Source organism: Chiloscyllium plagiosum, chromosome 37 (genome assembly GCF_004010195.1).
Source record: "Chiloscyllium plagiosum isolate BGI_BamShark_2017 chromosome 37, ASM401019v2, whole genome shotgun sequence".
NCBI classification, from domain to species: domain Eukaryota; kingdom Metazoa; phylum Chordata; class Chondrichthyes; order Orectolobiformes; family Hemiscylliidae; genus Chiloscyllium; species Chiloscyllium plagiosum.
The window spans coordinates 26039666-26048439 of record NC_057746.1 but is presented as its reverse complement, the minus strand read 5'-3'; positions in this window follow the sequence as shown (position 1 = coordinate 26048439).

The window sequence follows — 8774 nt, the reverse complement described above, 5'->3', positions numbered from 1 at the left end:
TGTTTGGAATGAGCTGCCAGAAGAAGTGGTGGAGGCTGGTACAATTGCAACATATAAGAGGCATTTGGATGGGTATATGAATAGGAACGGTTTGGAGGGATATGGGCCGGGTGCTGGCAGGTGGGACTAGATTAGGTTGGGATATCTAGTTGGCATGGACGGGTTGGACTGATAGGTCTGTTTCCATGCTGTACATCTCTATGACTCTATGACTTGAGAATGTAACTTTTTAAAATAGTTTTGCAATTTACATATGAAAGAAGTGAAACTAACATGGTCATTCTAACAGATGACAGACTTAACAAACAATCAAGGCATTTTTCAATGTATAATTTCAATGTGTAATTACAGCACACTGTAAACTTTTGCTATAAATTCTGTGCCTTACCATCATGTACTCCACAACCAGCTGATGATGGAGCAATGCTCCGAAAGCTAGTGCTTCCAAATAAACCTGTTGGACTATAACCTGGTGCTGTGTGATTTTTAACTTTGTACACCCAAGTTCAACACAGGCATCTCCAAATCATTATTCATATATTCATTCCGAACTTCAGTAAATGACTATTCACCGGGTAAACAGTGTCTACTGAATCAGTGCACTGTCGTACACTAAGTTTATCAACTCAGCTGACTTGAGTCTGAGTGAAATGCAGCAAACAGAACTCATGATTGAAACTACAGCATTGTTTCTTAATAAAGCAGAAATATCTTTCCAGCAAAAGCAGTAAATGGTTTACCCAACGCACTTGTGTGCTGTGTAAAAGACTATTTACATTTTTAAAAAAAATTCCAATCAGCATGACTCTCGTGTGTGATTAATAAATCCCAGCCATTTGGACCAGTACTTGTGGAGCTGAGTTTACGATAAGACATGACAATGTGATCGGGTACACTATCAGCCCAGCGTTGCTGCCCCTGACTCCTCAGGGTCTGGGTTGGTCAGGGGACTGGGAGAATGATGTGGTGGGTTATGGCTATCAAGATCTGGTCCCAATTAGGCCAAATGAATTGTGCATTGATTTGCCTTATCAGAATTTTCCAAACGATGTGTGAACTCCCTGACATATTCTTAAACGTAAGCAAATTTTTATTCACTAGTGAGACTGGGGTGTCACTGGCTGGGTCAGCATTTATTGCCCGCCCCTAATTGCCCTTGAGATGAGCTGCCTTCTGCCATTACTGCAATTCACATACTGTAGGTTGACCCACCATACCCTTAGGAAAGGAATTCTAGGATTTGACTCAGTGGTACTGAAGGTACGGCAATCTATTTCCAAGTCAGGATGGTGAGTAGCTGTTGTTCCATCAGTATCTGCTACCCTTGTCCTTCTAGACTGTAGCAGTTGAGGGTTTGGAAGTTGCTGTCTAAAGACTTTGGTGATTCGCTGCAGTGCATCTTGTAGATAGTACGCACTGTTGCTACTGAGTGTCGGTGGTGGAGGGAGTGGATGCTTCTGGATGTGATGCCAATCAAGTGGGCTGCTTTGTCCCGGATGGAATACCTCTCATTTGCATGGGTGCAGCTCCAACAATGCTCAAGAAGCTCTGTATCTTGGAAATAGGTGGCAGTTCCTTCAGTGTGACTGAGGCAAAATCCTGGAAATGCTCACCTACAAGGAATGTCCCACAGTGTTTCATGAATGCAGCTCAACAGAAAACATTTCAGGACAATTCGGGATGTGATTCCAATACTGGCACAGGCAGCTAAGTTCACATCTCATGAAAGCTTATCCACTTAATGGTAACTCCTGGGGAGTGTTGCTGAACAAAGAGACCTAGGAGTACAGGTCCATAGTTCCTTGAAAGTAGAGTTGCAGGTAGTTAGGTGGGTGAAGAAGGTATTTGGTATGCTTTCCTTTAGATTAGATTACTTACAGTGTGGAAACAGGTCCTTTGACCCAACAAGTCCACACGCACCCTCGGCAGAACAACCCACCCAGACCCATTCCCCTACAATCACCCCTTCTCCTAACACGAGGGGCAATTTAGCATGGCCAATTCACCTAACCTACACATTTTTGGACTGTGGGAGGAAACTGGAGGACCCGGAGGGAACACATGCAGGCATGGGGAGAATACGCCAACATCACACAGACAGTTGCCTTAAGCGGGAATTGATCGCGGATCTCTGATGAAGGGCTTTTGCCCGAAACGTCGATTTCAAAGCTCCTTGGATGCTGCCTGAACTGCTGTGCTCTTCCAGCACCACTAATCCAGAATCTTGTTTCCAGCATCTGCAGTCATTGTTTTTACCGCGGATCTCTGGCACTGTGACGCAGCAGTGCTAAACACTGTGCCACCCACAGAGTAGCCAGTGCATTGAGTATAAGAGTTGGGAGGACATGTTGCTGCTATACAGCACACTGGTTAGGCCAGTGTGGAATATTGTGTGCAATTCTGATCTCCTTCCTATTGGAAGCATGTTGTGAAACTTGAAAGGGTTCAGCAAAGATTTCCCAGAGTTGGAGGGTTTGAGCTAAATTGGCTGGGGCTGGTTTCCCTGGAGCGTCGGAGGCTGAGGGGTGATCTTGTAGAGGTCTATAAAACCATGAGGGGCATGGATAGGGTAAATAGACAAGGTCTTTTTCCTGGGGTGGGGGTGGGGGAGGGTTCCAGAACTAGAGGGCATAGGTTTAGGGTGAGAGGGGAAAGATATAAAAGGGACCTAAGGGTCAACTTTTTCACGCAGAATGTAGTGCGTGCATGGAATGAGCTGCCAGAGGAAGTGGTGGAGGCTGGTACAATTACAGCATTTAAAAGGCACCTGGATGGGTATTTGAATAGGAAGGGGTTAGAAGGATATGGGCCAAGTGCTGGACAATGGGACTAGATTAGGTTAGGATATTTAGGAGACAGTGAGGACTGCAGATGCTGGAGATCAGAGTTGAAAGTGTGTTGCTGGAAAAGCAAAGCAGGTCAGGCAGCATCCGAGGAGCAGGAAAATAGATATTTTGAGGTGGAACCCTTCATCAGGAATGTTAGGATATCTGGTCGGCACGGACGAGTTGGATGGAAGGGTCTGTTTCCGTGCTGTAATTCTCTATGAAAGACAAATAAATGACTACAGCTGAGTGCCTACGGTGGGATGGGCCGAGTGGTGGGGGAGGGGGATGGTTTTAGCTTATGGTGTCACTGCAGTTAGTGCCCCGTGAGCATGTGCCTCATGATTCAAAGCCCTGTGACCAAATCCCTGAGGTATGGCCAATCCTTCGGAATGCACCCTGTCCCATTGCTGAAAAGTACCTTCCCACCCCTCAGACCTCAATCAGCCGAAGGGTGAGGTGTGATGTGGAAATTGCAACCTCTCCAGTGAGTGAGTCACTCTGGACTTCCCCCTCTGCGTTTGCTGGAAACGGGGCGGGTGTAACATAGGTATACGGGCCACTGATTGGCCGGGAGGCGGTGCCATGCACGGGGAAGCAGTGAAAAACCCAGGAGGCGGAGCGGCCAGACTGGCTCGGTGACTTTGTGGAGTCGGTCTCACCACACGCTCTCGCCCTGGCAACGCAGTTTGTGCACAAGCGCCGCCTCAATGCCTCCCTGCTGAACCATTTGACCGAGTCTGTGAACTTTGGTTTCATCATTCCTTGTCTCGAGCCTTGTCCCAGGCCCCTGCCCTCCTCCAGGCCCAATCTGTCCTCACCCTTTCTTATCATCCCTCCAGCCCCCAAGCATCCAGAAGTACCTGAATTTATGTAGCGCCTGTAGCGCTTTACTGAAGCATGATAAAGTGAAATTTTGATACTGGGTCACATAAAGTGACATTGGGGCAGATGACCTTAATGATGGGCTAAAGATTTTTTTTTGTGTTTAAGTGCACAACGTCTTTGTTCCTGACCTCCAGGTGTCCGCGGTTTTTGTTTACATGCACGTTTCATTCGAAAGTGTCCAGTGCAAATTAAGAAATGCGCGCCATTGCGTTACTTTTCTGTTTGTTGCTGCAACCAAGTAGCAGACCGGAAGAAGACATTTTGTAAAGTCCCAATTGTGGACAAAGTCCACCAATCCCTTGACGGTTTGGCAACCTCAGGATAAATGCAGTGATCAGCAATTCTGAGGGTACGTTGGACTTGTCACAAGGCGATCAGACTACAGGAAGAGACAGTCACTTGTATACAGATGCTTCATGGCCAATGTGCATGAAGTTGTCTCCTCCATATTTACGAAAGGAGAACAGCTTTGGCCAAAAGACAGATGTGATGGCATTGGAAGCAGTCTAGAAAAGTTGATCCCATGCGTAGAGGGATTTCCCAATGAGGGGAGGGTGAGTAGGTTGGGTCTATACTAATTGGAGATTAGGTAAAATGAGAGGCGCCTTTCTGAAGCTCAAGGAGATTGACAGAGTAGATGCTGAGAGGCTGTTTCCCCATGTGGGAGAGTCTAGGATAAGAGGGCATCATCTCCTCAGTGGTTAGCGCTGCCTCGGGCTACTGTCTGTGTGGAGTTTGCACATTTTCCCTGTGACTGTGTGGATTTCCTCCAGGTGCTCTGGATTCCTCCCACAGTCCGAAGATGTGCAGGTTTGGGTTGATTAGCCATACTAGATTAGCCGTGCTAGTGTTAGATGTATTAGTCAGGGGTGAATGGAGGTGAATGGGTCTTGGTGGGTTGCTCTTCGGAGGGGCGGTGCGGACCTGTTGGGCTAAAGGGCCTGTTTCCACACTGTAGGGAATCTAATCTAAAAAAAACTAATCTCAGAGTAAGGGGACATCCATTAAGACAGCGCTCAGGAAGAATTTCTGCCTGGATGGGTGCAGCTCCAACAACACTCAAGAAGCTTGACACAATCTAGGACAAAGCAGCCTGCGTGATTGGCATCACATCGTCACATATCTACTCTGTCCACCACTCAGTAACAGCAGTGTGTACCCTCTACAAGATGTGCTGCAGAGGCTGATTAGATAAGCAGCCAAAGTATGGGGACACCACTCCCCCTGTAAGTTCTCCTCCAAGTCACTCAACGTCTCAACTTGCAAATGTATCGCCATTCCTCTGGTGTCTCTGGTTCAAAATCCTGGAATGTCTTTCCTAACAGCATTGTGGGTCTACCTAGAGGAAAAGAACTGCAGCATTGCAAGAAAGCAGCTCATCATCACCTTCTCAAGGGCAATTAGGGATGGGCAATAAATACTGGCCTGCATCCTATGAATGAATGAATGAAAAATTAAATCTCAGAGGTTAGTGAGTTCTTTACCACAGAAGATTGATAAGGTTAGGGATCATTCAGATGGTCAAGACTGAGATAGACAAATTTTTAATCAGCAGGTCTATGAGGGAGATGTAGAGTTGACAATTATTAGATCAACCACAATCTCCTTCAATGGTATAGAAGATGCAATGAGCCAAATAGCTTATTGCGCTTCTGCGTCGTATGGACGTAAGATATACTTACATTGCAGGCCAGTACAGCTAGATTCACTCCTGGAATGAGGGAGCCAGTGAGCTCGTTGGAGTGTAGAAAAATGATTCCAGCTGATAGCAATACTAAGCCAGTCATATCTCAGTGTGAGAGCTGGCTTGAAAGACCATAAATTTTAATTTATCCTTCACCATGGTGGTCAGTAAATGAACATATTCACAAGAGTCTGTCAATGTACTTTTAATAAAAGAACATAAAAGTTTAATGCACACAAAAGAAAAATACAAACTATACAAGAACTATGTGAAACAGTCTTATTACAATTTGGAAAGACTGACTTAACAATTTTCCCCCATAACAACTTTACAGATAGTCAACCTCAGTGAAGGACCACCCCTGTCCCCACACTAAAGCTCCTCATGTCATTGTTGTAATTTGTTTCCTCCACAGCTAGTTCACTTCATTCTGTTTTATTTGATTAATGTTACTTCTTGGGGCCTGAACAAGTTGCTCACCAAACTTACTTACTATTCATGATCCATAAATTTGCATCTTCAACAATTTTGAAGAATTTTTTTGTTTCTGGAGCTTTTCTGTCGTTGAATCCTCAGCCAATTTTAAGGACCTGATTCAAACTCACATGAACAAAACAAATCTCCCCACATTCTGGAATCACTCACAGAACTAATCTAAGGTGAATCTGAAAACCATGTCTTCCACTTCTTAACACACACAAAATGGAACTATATTTCAGATTAGAATACTGACTATTAGACAATAATACATTGTGAACTTTCATCACTGAGGTGATCTCATCAAAGTTTTCAAAATTCTGAAAGGAATTGACAGGATCGAATACTGAAAGATTGATTCCACTGACTGGGGAATTTACAACGTGGGGACGAAGTCCTGCGATAAGGGGACTGAGAAGAGGAGAAATGACTTCACTTTGAATCTTTGGAATTCTCTACCCCAAGTGAATGTGAATGAGTCTGTGTTGAATAGATTCAAGGCTGAGGTAATCAAAATTTTGGCCTCTCAGAGATTCAAGGGATCTGGGGAGAGGGCAGGAAAATGAGATGGAGCTGGATATGAGCCAGGATTGTGTCAAGCAGTGGAGAAGTCTCAGTGGGCTAAAAAGCCTAAGCCTCTCTGATGTTGAAAATTCTTCTGTTCAGTTTCGGAGAAAGTGAGGACTGCAGATGCTGGAGATCAGATTTGACAAGTGTGGCAACTGGAAAAGCACAGCGGGTCAGGCAGCATCAAAGAAGCAGAATACGCAGGAGGGTGTGCCAAACAGGCTAAGATAAAAGGTAGGGAGGAGGGACTTGGGGGAGGGGGATTGGGGAATGCTTGAAGGGTCCCAATGGGTCCTCCAGTCATCGGGTGGCTTGTGTGTGGCAGTGGAGGAGGCCCAGGACTTGCATGTCCTTGGCAGAGTGGGAGAGTGAGTTGAAGTGGTCAGCCACAGGGTGGTGGGGCTGTTTGGCACCTGTGTCCCAGAGATGTTTCCTGAAACTTTCTGCAAGTCGGCGTCCTGTCTCCCCAATGTAGAGGAGACCACATCAAGAGCAACAGACAGAGTAGATGAGGTGTTTGGATATGCAGGAAAATCTCTGCCAGATGTGAAAAGATCTTCTTGGCCCTTGAATGAAGGTGAGGGGGGAGATGTGGGCATATGCTTTACACCTCTTGTGGTGGCAAGGGAAGTTGCTGGGAGTGGAGGGTGGGTTAGTCAGGGGTGTGGGCCTAATGAGGGAGTCACAGAGGGAATGGTCTCTGTGAAATGTAGATAGTGGTGGGGAGGGAAATATATCCCTGGTGGTCAGGTCTAATTGTAGATAGTGGAAATGGTGGAGGATTATGCATTATATCCAGAAATTTGTGGGGTGGAACTTTGGGCCTAAGCAATGCACTAAGGTAGAATCAGAACAAGAGCTCAATCAATGATAATTGAGATTGGTGGTTTTAATATGGGCAAATGAAGAACCTTTGGGTAGTGCTGTAGAACAAAGAAACTTAGAGGTTCAGGCACATAATTCTTCAAAGTTTCCATTAACATTTATATAGGGTGTTTGAGAAGGCATTTAGCATGTATACTTTTATTGCTCAGACCTTTGAGTATAGGAATTGGGGCATCATGTTGAGGTTATACAGGACATTGGAGAGGCACATTCTAGAGTACTGTGTCCAGTTCTGGTCATCCTGTTATAGGAACGATATTATTATGCTAAAGAGAGTTGAGAAAAAATTGCCAGGATGTTGTTGGGATTGCAGGGTTTGAATTATAAGGAGACAGTGCATAGGCTGTGAATATTTTCCACTGGAACATAGGATGTTGAAAGATGACCTTATAGAGGTTTATAAAATTATAACGTGTACAGCTAAGGTGAATGGGAGGTGTCTTTTCCCTAGGGTTGGGGGATTTCAAGATTATGGAGCAAATTTTTAAGGTGAGAGAAGAAAGATTGTTGTGGTTCTGTTTGCCGAGCTGGGAATTTGTGTTGCAGATGTTTTGACCCCTGTCTAGGTGACATCCTCAGTGCTTGGGAGCCTCCTGTGAAGCACTTCTGTGATGTTTCCTCCGGCATTTATAGTCATAGAGTCATAAAGATATACAGCATCAAAACAGACCCTTCGGTCCAACCTGTCCATGCCGACCAGATATCCCAACCCAATCTAGTCCCACCTGTCAGCACCCGGCCCATATCCCTCCAAATCCTTCCTATTCATATACCCATCCAAATGCCTCTTAAATGTTGCAATTGTACCAGCCTCCACCACATCCTCTGGCAGCTCATTCCATACACGTACCACTCTCTCTGTGAAAAAGTTGCTCCTTTGGTCTCTTTTATATTTGCCAAAAACGGATAACCCCGCAATTTCATCAACAGATGTCTAAGGGAAAGATAACGGAATGAGGACATGTCACAACCCAAAGGACTAGCCACATTACCATACATCAAAAACATTTCTGAACTGACAGCCAGACTACTAGGACTCATAACAGCACACAAACCAACAGCCACTCTCAGACAACAACTCACCAGGACGGAGGACCCAATACCCAGCATGAACAAAACCAATGTAGTGTACAAATTCCCATGCAAGGACTGCTCAAAACACTACATAGGACAAACAGGAAGACAGCTAACGATCCGCATCCATGAACACCAACTAACCACGAAACGAAATGACCAGCTATTCTTAGTAGCCACACACTCAGATGACAAGCAACATGAGTTTGACTGGGACAACACTACTATTATAGGACAAGCCAAACAGAGAACAGCCAGGGAATTCCTAGAGGCATGGCATTCATCCACAGATTCAATCAATAAGCACATCGACCTGGACACTATATACCGGCCACTGCAGCGGACAGCTGGAACTGACAACCGGAAGCAGCAGA